Here is a 12,427-nt window from a genome sequence, read left to right as displayed (position 1 = left end):
CCATTGCTATTTAGTGCTTTTGGTAATAATCCCTCGGTGCCAGGGAGGCTCATCCCTGAGAGTCATGTCCCAGCTGGGGGTGGGGAGTGGGGTAAATGTTTTTAAAAGGCACTCTCAATTAACCTTCAGTCCTGGGTTACAAAATGGCTCCAGGTAAAGGAGGCGCACGAGGTGGACACCTTACACTAATGCAATTAGATTTCAGGAATGCACAGTCTGGAGGAGACTTAGAGAAATAGGACAAGAAAAAGAGGCATAAATTCTGACCCATCAAGTTCGGACAAGTTTTCCTCTGCCTTGGTGTTCCAATAACCTACTAGAACAGAACTCACCTGGCATCCACCATTTCCCCCTTTTTCTTTTGGACTATAAATTTCCAAAGCCTCCCAAATGCTTTGGAACACCTACTTTAAATGGTGTTGCCCAAATCACCAATTGTTATACTGTTATAAAGCTCTCCTCTTTCTATTTGCAGCAGTTCTTCTTTTGACAATGTTAATAACAGCACAGGGCTGATTTGTATTCTAAGAGCTCACCTAAGGTAAGAAATCTCATGGCAGGAGGATTGACTGATGGTCAAAAATATTCCCTTCCCAGTAAAGTAGACTACCTGAGAAGCAAGGTGGAAGAAACTGTATAGAAATGAGCACTCCTCTCTCTTATGTTATGCCACACAGAAGGGCCCTGAGGACTGAAACTCTGTCCCCAGGTACTTTACTATCTGTATTAACATGACTTTAGCTCATTAGCATGACTTGACTTGACTATTCCAGAAGACTCTTGAGGGGGCAAGTGGCTAGACTGTTCATGACAGGAACTTCCTGACAGAACCCATCCGATCTTCAGTGGAAGACATCAACAAGTAGTTTGAGCCCTAAGCATCTTTGAACCACAAAATTCGTGCCAACCCTGGACTGTTGTGTCACGATCCTTACTCAAACCTCATCAAGTCCCCACACTGAAATCCTACTACTCCCAGTCCTAAATTTTGACCTTGCCTTTTCCCTGTAAGTCATTGCCAAACTCTGTGGAAGTGGTGATCTCTTTCATTGCTGTGAGCAATAAACTCAGCTTGGTCTTTTCAACTGCCAAAAAGAATCATAAAATGAAGTACTGGGAAAACAGACCTTGAGGCATCTGGTCCATCAGAATTAGACCTTTAAGAGGTCCCCTGACAAACAATTATTTAGGCTCTGCTCGGAAACCTCCTGTCCTGAGATCCTCCCCCTTCCTGCATGGTTGGGGGTTTGAGAACCCATCCCGGCACAGCTCTCTCCTTAGGATTGCTCTCCACAAATCATGGCCCTTTCTCTGGAACTTCATCCGAAGACTGGTTTCTCTTCCAGATATCAGTGGACAAGGAAAACATCAGCTCTCTGTCCCTTCTGAAGGCAGCTGCCCACAAAGCATGGTCTAAACATGTCAGAGGCAGGGCACCTGCTCAGAAATCTCTTGATCTATCCTTCTGCTCCAAAGAGGACCAGGAATTCCCACCACTCCCACCACCCTGCGGGAATAGTGATATTGTATCTTATGAAACCAGACGATAATATATTTGTTGTCTCCTTTGGAGGGGGAATAAGGTCTGGGGACCCCTGTTCAAATGCGAAATGCTTTTCAAATGGGGAACATATAGTTTCTTTCATCCTTTATAAATAATTAACCTTACAAACCTTAAAGTGTGCGAAGTGTTCTGCACTCTCCATTCAAGCTGAACCAAGCAGGACTTGAATTCCAATTAGCTGGAAAAGAACAATTATTGTTGTTCTTTTTTAAAAAACTATTTTATTACTTCATTTATTGATTTTACATTTTTAAAATTATTCTCTTTATTAAAGAAGTGAGTTTATAAAACAATCCTGCATAACATACAGGAACCCACCGCCAACACCTTGCCTTCTTGAGAAACATTTATTACAGGTGATAAAAGACATCCAAATATTACTACTAATTGTATTCTATGGCTTACATTGGGTGCATTTTCCCCATAAACCACCCTATTATTAACTCCATGTATGTATTGTACCTTTGTTATATAAGAATGTTCATATAAGAATGTTCTCGTATTTGTCCTGTTAACCACAGTCCATCATCCACCACAGGGTTCACACTGCCTTGCGCAGTCCATCCAAGGTGGCTCTCAGTTTCATCCTAGAGCTACGCTGTCATCGCCTCAGTTAATTTTAGAACGTTTTCATTACTGCAGAAAGAAAAAACCCATACCTCCTCATATTCCCCAATTGTTGGCCCTTAGCATTGATATAGCATCTTTGTTGCCATTGATACAAATATATTACAATATAACTGTTAACTATAGTCCATAAGTTACATTAGTTGTAACTTATTTTCCCATGTAATGGCTTATTCTTAACACTTCATAATAGTGTGTTGTTCTTTTTTAATAAAAAGAATACACATTCATTATAGAAAGTTTAGAAGAGAGAGATTTTTTAAAAAGTCATATATACTGAATAAATAAGTACTATTAACATCCTGGATATTTTGTTGTTTACACTTCCAATTGTTTTTCCATTAACATGCAAGTGTGTATGTGTATACATATCATTTTTGAAACTGTTTCAGTTAATGTATCTTGATTAATTTAATATATTCTCCATAACATTTTAATGGCTGTACAGTATACAACTATATAATTTTCCCATTGTTAGACATTTTAAATATGATCTATATATATAATATAAATATAATATAATAATATTTCTCACTGCACACCTATAAGATTTAACAACGGCAGTGGAATAAGTTTATTTTCTTGTCTAGAAAAGTATGCCATTTTTATATTCCTACCAGCAGAGTGGGACTTGGCCCCTTTCCCTGTATTCATCAATGTGGGTGTTTGTGTGTGTATATACATCTATATGTAGATACATAATTTTTAATGTTTATGCCAACTACTACATGAGAAATGGAATCTCAGTATTGGTTCTTCTTGCGGTGTTTGATTGACTTCTGATCTTGAACATTTTTCTGTTAATTGGTTATTTGCGTTTCTGCCAGTACAAATTGTCTTTTCATGCCCTGCACTCACTTTTCTACCAAGATATTCACTGTTCTCTCTACCAACTTGTAAGAGCCCTTTAAAGGTCAAGAATAGTCATAATTTTTCTGTTCCACATTTTGTAAGCTTTCCTGGAAGTGAAGGATCTGAATCCTATGGTGATTAAGGAAAGATACAACTGGGGAAATACCAACCAGCATGGAGCCTGAGCGGCATGGAAGATTAAAACCTGGGGATACATAGGAAGAGCAGGTGTTGCAGAGGAAAAAAAGAACAAAGACCCACGGCAGAGAAGGGCAACAAAAAGAGATTATGTAGAAAGCAAGTGGGTGTCTAAATGAATAAGCCTGTCCAAAAAGGAATGGGTGGAGATACTTCACATTCACCTAGATCTACTTTATTTATGAGGATCCACTTTTTAATTGACTCATTACTGCATGGGTGGGGGCAAAATGCACCCACAGATGATTTTTCAGAAAGGTGATGGGGGCTGTTCCCAGGAATCTCAATAAAACAGCAAAGTCTTCTATATATATTTTTTAGGATGTATATACCATGCTCCTCGAACACATTCTTGAACATAAATGTTGGCAAGTCCACTTCCTAAGAGCAAGAAGATTCCCTTATGTATCCATCCAAAGTGTGTTTATCAAGTTCATGAAATTTAACACTGATAAAAGCTTACAGTCTATATTTATATCCCCAACAATGTCCCTTTGAACCTTTTCTTTTCCCTGGCTAGAACCCGTCCAGGATCATTCATTTACTGACTTCAGTAAGAAGGAGGTCTGAATTACAAAAATCAAGAGGGAACAGAAAACTCAGCTTTACTCATAAGAAAAGAACTGGAATTTAATACCAGTTTAATCAATTAATTAATATTGAAATTAATAATATTAATTTTCATAATAAATTATGAATATTCTTGACCTTTAAAAAGCTCTTACAAGTTGGTAGAAAGTAATGAGATTACTTCCTCTTATTAGACTGGTAAAAAAACCATAAGTTTGCTAATACACCCTTTTAGCAAGGCTGTGGTAAAATAGACACCCCCATTTATTGGTGGCAAGAATGTAAATTAGCCTAACCTCTGCGGAGGGCAACTTGCCAAGACCTGTCAAAATTATCAATGTGTGTACTGCTTGATTCGGCAATTCCACTTATGGTAATTTTTTCTAGAGATATGTTCACTTGTGTGCAAAATAACATCTGTAAATGTTGACTTGCTTTAGCGTTTTTTGTAAAGGAAATACTGGAACAATAGAAACACCCATTGGCTTTAAAGAAAAGAATAAGGCTGGTCTCTCTGTTTCCTGAAGCGGCAGGGTTCATGAAATATTTTCTTAGCTGAAGAAAGCAAGATGGGGAGCAGTGTGTGTAAGAGGTAGTCGCCATTGCTGTTGGCCAGCATAACTGGCTCTCCAGCTCCTGGGCGCGTGGGAAGTTGGTGCTTCTCTGCTCCCTTCGAACTGTCAGGGCTGTATGACATGACTTACGTTAATGAAATGGTAGCAGAAACGTATGTACCACCTCTGGGACAAAGCATCTAGAGACCAGTGAGAACTTTAACATGTTCCCTGTCCATGCCACTGTAAGCATGACCCTCCCCTGTTAGCTTGCAACCCTGAGCCAGGAGAATGGGAAACAAAGACTCTGGTCAACCCAGGATGGACACGTAATGCAAGTGAGAAGCAAGCCACTAAGATGTTTGGCTTACTTCTTATTGCAAAATAACCTCCTTTATCATCACTGATACAGGAAACTATACCACCTTTTGCGTATTAAAAAAAAAAAAAGACGGGGAAAAGTATATATATAGTTGTATTTTCTTGTATATAAGTATAAACAGGAAACTAAGAACAATGGTTAACTGAGAAAGCTGGAGTTGAATAGCAACTACATGGATGGGTGACAGGAATTGGAGGGATAACCTCCCTTTATTATATCTTTTTACATGTTTTATTTGAGAAACATGTGAGCATGTTACTCTTCAAAAACTTTAATTAAAAAAGAAATAGTAGCATAAAGACATTATTTAGAAATATGGAAGTGAATATCAGGAGAAATAGGTAACGTGCTTGCGTCCAGGGAGTGGAATTTGTGGAGAGGGATTGCTGCTTGCCATTTAGTACTATGCCATTTTGAAATTAAGTGTATGTATTGCTTTGTTTCAAAAAACATTAAGAGAAAAAAGTCCACAGAGAGAGATTAAGATAATGTCTTGTAAAGTAATATTATGAGGATTAAATTTTATTCATGTTTCTCTTGCATTTGGAATGACTTAAGAATGGAAAATTTTGAATACCTCCAAAGTGCCAATCTTTTGCAAATTGACTCACATCACTTATACTCACAGGTCATTTGTGGAAAACTGCCATCAAGCTCAAACACTGTTTTGGAAAAATACATCACACAAGGATGGGTGTCTGATTTCATTGTTTAGAAAAGAGGAAAATCAGAAAACCCACAAATATTTGTTTTTGCCAGAAAAAGGCCACTTCTGCCTCAAAACGCTCCTCCTCCACCACCACCATCTCCCCCTACCCAGCGAGCCAAGTCAGAAATCTGGAAACCACCATAATTCTGCCCTCTCCCTTACCCCTCTTTCCTTTAATCCAGATTCCATAGGTTCTGCTTTAACTGGTCCAAGTCTCTCCATGCTGCACAATAAGCTGTTCTAGTTGCTTCCGATTTGCCCCTCCCAGTCCATCCTCCGTGCTGTAACCAGAGCGATTTTTTAAAAAGGACCCTGTCACGTCTCAGCCTAAAACATTCCAGTTTTCTCCCATTGCCCTCAAAATAAAATCCAAGTGCCTATAACAGAATACCCCATTCTTTGGCCCCCATTTGCCTGCCTCCCCTGTCCTCCCTTTTGCTCTGTCCCCCAACTTACTGAACCTTCCGCTGCTCAGAGGAGCCAGGGACCATTTTCTTTAGCCTCTAAGCCTTCACTTCCTGTTTTCTCGACCTCAGTCTCCCCCCATTTAATTCCTACTCATGCTTCAGTTCAGACATCCGCCCCCAGAAAGTCTTGTCTGGCCCCTGGTGTGCACGTTGGTAATATCTCGTCCATGCCCCCAGAGTCCCCTCTCTCTTACCAGAGCAGCATCAGACTGGACTCTCTGGAAGATTCTTCTTTCTTTACCTGGTCTCCCTTCTGGATTGTTTATCCAATATTATATCTCCGGCTCCTGACACAGGGTAGGAGTTTAGTAAATGCCCACTGAATAAACAAATGAACAAGACTCAAATTAAGAACCAAATCCAGGTCCATATTTGATTTTCAGTCAATCAGAAAATCTGAATAGACACCCCTGCCTTTCTCTGGTGAGATACGATGCTAAGGCTGGAAATTTCACCTTGAAAACTCCCAAGCTGGGAAGCGGATGTGGCTCAAGTGATTGAGCTCCCGCCTACCCTATGGGAGGTCCCAGGTTTGGTTCCTGGTGTCTCCTAAAGAAGATGGGGAGGTGCAGCAAGCTGATGCAACAAGATAATGCCACAAGAGACGCACAGAGGAAAACATAATGAGAACACAACAAAGCAGGGAGTGGAGGTGGCTCAAGCAATTAGGTGCGTCCCTCCCACATTGGAGGTCTCGGGTTTGGTTCTTGGTGCCTCCTAAAAAAAAAGACCAGCACACAAAAAACAGACACATCAAATGCAAACAACGAGGGAATGGGGAGAAACAGATAAATAAAATAGATCTTTAAAAAAATAAATAAAATTTCCAAGTTCTCCAAGTGAGGCAAGCTGGCTGGTACTCCAGCAGAATCTATGGTAATACCCAGTGTTTGGCTGGGAGCTGTCTCCTAAACTAAAGGTAGGTTATGGTAGTGTTGTCTTTAAATGAAGCAACACATCCTCACACCATCCCAATTTAAGGGACTGGTGAAAAGGTGCGGTAGGTGGATAAAACCTGGTGCAGAACTCCTTTCAGTGATTTAGTAAATGTTGATAGGAACAGATTGCAACTGACACCTGCTCCTGTTAAGCGTCTGGGGCCCTGTCTGGCTCTTGCAAAACAGCCCAGTCCAACTTTCATCCATTATGTCTCTATTCCCCATGGAAATGAGATAAAAGCCCATGTAAGTTTCCGGAATGAGGCATTGTTTCCTTCAGCCCAAAATCTGTACTTCTCATTAGACTGTCAATAGCAATACTGAAGATGGGCAATTTCCTTTGATGCCAGTTGTACCAAGAACAAATGCCCCCACTGGGGATTGTGCAGTGTGCAATTAGGAAGCAAAGTGGTGACATGGGTACTGTGAGTACAAAGAAAAGTATTTCGTTAGGGCGGTCCAAGTGTATGTCTGACCTGGAATAGGACAAATGAATTCTAGCCTGTGTGACGTTTTTCATGCTTCACAGAGGCGAGAAAAATTAAGACTTTGGGGCTATTTTCATAAAAACCTAAATTACAATCTTTTCATTTTTAAAATGAATTTTATCGAAAATTTTTTTAAGATTTATTTTATTTTATTTCTCTCCCCATCCTCCCTGTTGTCTGCTCTCTGTGTCCATTCACTGCGCGTTCTTCTGTGTCCGCTTGCATTCTTATCATGCAGCACCGGGAAACTGTGTCGCTTTTTTTGTTGTGTCATCTTGCTACGTCAGCTCTCCGTGTGTGCAGTGCCACTCCTGGGTGAGCTGCACTTTTTTTGTGCAGGGTGGCTCTCCTTGCAGGGCACACTCCTTGTGCATGGGGCACGCCTACGTGGCACGGCACTCCTTGTGCATGGCAGCACTGTGTATGGACCAGCTCACCACACGGCTCAGAAGGCCCTGGATATCAAACTCTGGACCCTCCATATAGTAGGTGGACGCTCTATCAGTTGAGCCACAACCACTTCCCGAAACATTTTTAATAGAGCATACAACTCATCCAAAGTCTTCAATCAGCAGCATTCTGCATTCATCACTATAATCATCATTAGAGTATTTTCAATATTCCAATAATAATAATAAACAAAACCAGACAAACAAAAAACTCTACACCACCTTAATAATTACCTCTCAATCTCTCCACTTCTTCTCCAACACTGTGTTTTTAATAGTGGCTGTTCTGTAAGGTGTAAAATGATATCCCTAACTGCTAGTGATGTTGAAATTTTTTTCATGTATTTTATCTTTTTGCCATTTGTACTTCTTCTTTGGACAAATGTCTGTTCAAGTCTTTTTCCCATTTTTAAATCGGGTCATTTGTCCTTTTATTGTTGATTTGTGGCATCTCTTTATATATCATGGATATTAAATCATTATCAACTTATCAAGATACATGATTTCCAAATATTTTCTCCCATTGAGCCAGGTAACTTTTTCACCCTTTTGAAAAAGTCCTTTGAGTTGCAAAATTGCTTAATTTTGAGGAGATCCAATTTATCTATTTTTTTCTTTTGTTGCTTGTGCTTTGGGTCTAAGATTAAAAAGCCATCATCTACTACAAGATCTTTAAGATGTTAGCCTACAGTTAGTTCTAGTACTTTTATGGTCCTAGCTTTTATTTAGGTCTGTGGTTCATTTTGAGTTGATTCTTATATAGGGACTGATTCTTATATAGGGGGCGCTCTTTCATTGTTTTGCTTATGGATATACCATTCTCCCAGGACCATTTGTTGAAGACATTGTTTTGTCCCAGGAATGTGGACCTGGTAGGTTTGTTGAAAACCAGTTAGCCATAGAGATGAAGGTCTATTTCTAGACTCTCACTTCTATTCCAGCGGTTGATGTGTTTATGCCAATACCATGCTGTTTGACCACTGTAGCTTTGTAATATGTTTCAAGGTCAGAGAGTGAAATTTCTCCCACATCACTCTTCTTTTTTAGGATGTTTTTGGCTATTCAGGACCCCTTTTCCTTCTAAAATAAATTTGGTAACTGCATTTTCTATTTCTATAAAGTACACTGTTGGAATTTTTATTGGTATTGCATGAATCTGTAAATCAGTTTGTGTAGGATTGACATCATCATGATATTTAGTCTTCCAATCCATGAAAATGGGTATGTCTTTCCCTTTGTTTTGGTCTTCTTTGATTTCTCTTACTGTTTTGCAGTTTTCTGAATATAGGTCCTAAACATCTTGGTTAAATTAATTCCCAGGTGTAGCAGTTTGACATGGTTCATGAATTCAAAAATAGATATTGGATTATGTTTGTAAATTGGTCTGTACCTAGGTGTAATTAAATTATGATTAGGGCTTTGATTGGGCCATATCAGTAGAGTGTTGAGTCCTTCCCCTTGGTGGGTGCAGACTCACAGATAAAAGATATGGTAAAGTACAGAGTTGGAATTTTTGTTGTTGCTTTTTAAAAAATATATTTTTTATTTATTTTGAAAAGATACATAGATTGCATCAAAAGTTACATGAAAAGAATATAGGGGATTCCCATATGTCCCACTCCCCACACTTCCCACTTTTCCTACATGAACAACTTTTTTCATTAGTATGGTACATTCATTGCAATTGATTAACACATTTTGGAGCATTGCAACACACATTGTCACACAGCATGTATTATGGTTTACATTGTATTTACAGTCTCTCCCAGTCCATTCAGTGGGTTATGGCAGGATATATAATATCCTGTATTTGTCTTTGCAGTGTCATTCAGGACAATTCCAAGTCCTGAAAATGCCCCCATATTACACCTCTTTTTGCTCTTCCTGTCTTCAGCAACTCCAGTGGCCATTGTCTCCACATCAATGATACAATTTCTTCCATTGCTGGAATTACAATAAGTCTATAGTCAAATACCAGTAAGTCCTCTCTAGTCCATATTTTATCCCCCAATCCTGAGGATTCTGGAATGATGATGCCCACTCCACCTCTAATTGAGAGGGGGCTTCAATCCCATATAGCTGAAGGACGGGACTCCTTTGCTTGTAGTTGTAGACTCTCTCAGTTCCTTGGTATGTATTTGTCCATCCTTACCTCCTTGTTAGTTGTCCTGGGTGAGTACAATGAACTGGAAAGTAGGTGTTGCAACTCCATTGAGATTTATGGCTCAGCTGGCACATAGACAGTCCAAAGATTTTAGTCTCTTGGATATATACCTATCAACTAGTACTAATTTTAGGCTCAAATAGAAGGGTCAGATGAGCCATGTTTAGGGAAACCACAACTGAGTCCAACTCTGTCACCCTGAGGAGCATAAATTCCAAAGTAGGGTCCACTGGCAGGGCACCAAACTCTTGAGCTATCTACCCTGACTATAGTGTCTGGATGTTTCCAGAGCCCTTACAAGTCCCACTATTTGAGCTAGTATTTACTTTGGAAGTCAACGAGATCCTGCTGAGACATGCATAAGTGTAACCTCTGGAATGACCTCCTGACTCACTTTGAAGTCTCTTAGCCATACAAACTCATTTGTCTGTACCTTTTCCCCATTTTGGTCAAGTTTTTTTCCCAGTTGGATTGCTAGTTGGCACTTGGTAGCAATCCCTCGGCACCAGAGAGGCTCATCCCCAGGAGTCGTGTCTCATGCTGGAGAAAAGGTAATACATTTATATGCTGAGTTGGCTTAGAGATAGGTCACATTTGAGCAAAAAGGAGGCTCTCAGGAGATAACTCTTAGGCACCCTATAATACTAGGCTAAGTTTCCATTTCAAGAGTAAAGGTTCATAAGTACAGTCATCAGTGTTAAGGGCCCAGCATTGGACCATCCTCCTTCACTAGTCACTGCTGCTATACTCAGGGGATTCTTGCTGTTCCATTAAAGAATGTGGCACAGCTCCTCAGGATGGAAATTCGATATTCTTTTGGTTATTACCTGAATCTCCACCCACCATGTCAATGCCCCACAAACAATTGAACATGTTTATATGCCTTATATGTATGCCCAGCTGACCCACCACCCAGGTATCCCCCATCACTGACACCCCACAAAAGTGATCCTCCTCTATCATAGCTGTAACCCTTCTGTGATGCAAAATTTCTTCAAAATTTGAAGCCAACAAAATAGCCTAATACAGTTAATAAGAAAATGAAATAATAATGATAGTTATTATTAAAAATATTTTAATAAAATAATATTAAAAATTTCTTATTAAAAATAAAATACAAATTTTTGAAAAAGATTTTGAATAAAAAATAATTTTAAAATATTAAAAAATTCTTTTGAAATTATGTCTTTCATAACTGTAATATATGTTGTCTTGTATGTATAGTGACATTTTATTCTGTTTATTCCCCCAGTGTCTTACTTTTTTCAAATTGTTTTCAAAGAAGTTTTAGGTTACAGAAAAGTCACATACAGAACATAGGGAATTCCCATAGACCCAACATCCTCCCCCTTTTCCCCTTTCCCCTATTAATAACATTTTATATGTGGATTGTACATTTGTTACACTTGATGTAAAAATTTTGAAGCATTGCTAGTAACCATGGTCAATGGCGTACATTATGGTTTACATTTTGGACCATACACTTTTATAAATTTTGATGAAATTTAACATGGCCTGTATCCATCATTGCAAGATGATGTAGAACACTTCCATCGCCCCTGCTGTGATCAGCTCAGTGATAGGTTGGCTGGAAGGGAAGGTGATACAGAACTTTACAAAATAAAGGGACAGAGAGAGACACACACAAGAGGAGATAAAGATGGGACCAGGGGACTCACGCTTCTGGAACTGAGAGCCTCAACCCTAGTTTCTGCATCATATTTATTAGGAAACTACCAAGCAGCTGTTGTTATCAGAACTGCAACATCATCTACAATAATAGGGAACAACTGCAACATCTACAATAGAACAGATGTAACATTTACAATAAGGAACAGGTAAGCCCATTTCCCACAACAGCCGCCAAAATGCCCCATGTTCCATCTATCTATTCCTCCCTTCCCCTCCCCTCAGGACCCACGGCAACCACCAGGATTCACTCCTTGAAGAACAAGATTCATAGTTACTTGCAACAGCATTGAGGGCTTGACATACTGGCCTGTTCTCCCCTATTAGGCACTACTTATGCTCTCCAGAGACTCCTGCCCCTCTATTTGAGATCATAGCAGGACTCCCTAGGATGGGAGTCCAACACCTTCCCACTCATTATGTGGGTCTCCACACACTGATACAACCCATTTTGACAAGATGAACACTCACACACTCCCTAGAAGCCTGCTCCAGGGGTGCCCTATCCCAAATTACTCCCCCCATATCCAACACCCTAAACCAGTAAGCCTTCCCTGCCATGTTGCCAAAGAAGCATTCCCAATATTGTCATTTAAACCACATACCCGCCAATCGCCAGTGTTCACCTGCTTGCTCCCCCAACCTTGCCCCCAGTTCCATGGACAGTCCAATGCACCATCCCCACCTTACCCCCCTGAAAAACCAGCACCCCCAACCCAAATGCATCATTGCACCACCGTCATGCCCCTCCACTTAATGACTACACACTTCCACCT

This window comes from Dasypus novemcinctus, chromosome 31, assembly GCF_030445035.2.
Source record: "Dasypus novemcinctus isolate mDasNov1 chromosome 31, mDasNov1.1.hap2, whole genome shotgun sequence".
Lineage (NCBI taxonomy): Eukaryota > Metazoa > Chordata > Mammalia > Cingulata > Dasypodidae > Dasypus > Dasypus novemcinctus.
This window is presented reverse-complemented; position numbering follows the sequence as displayed.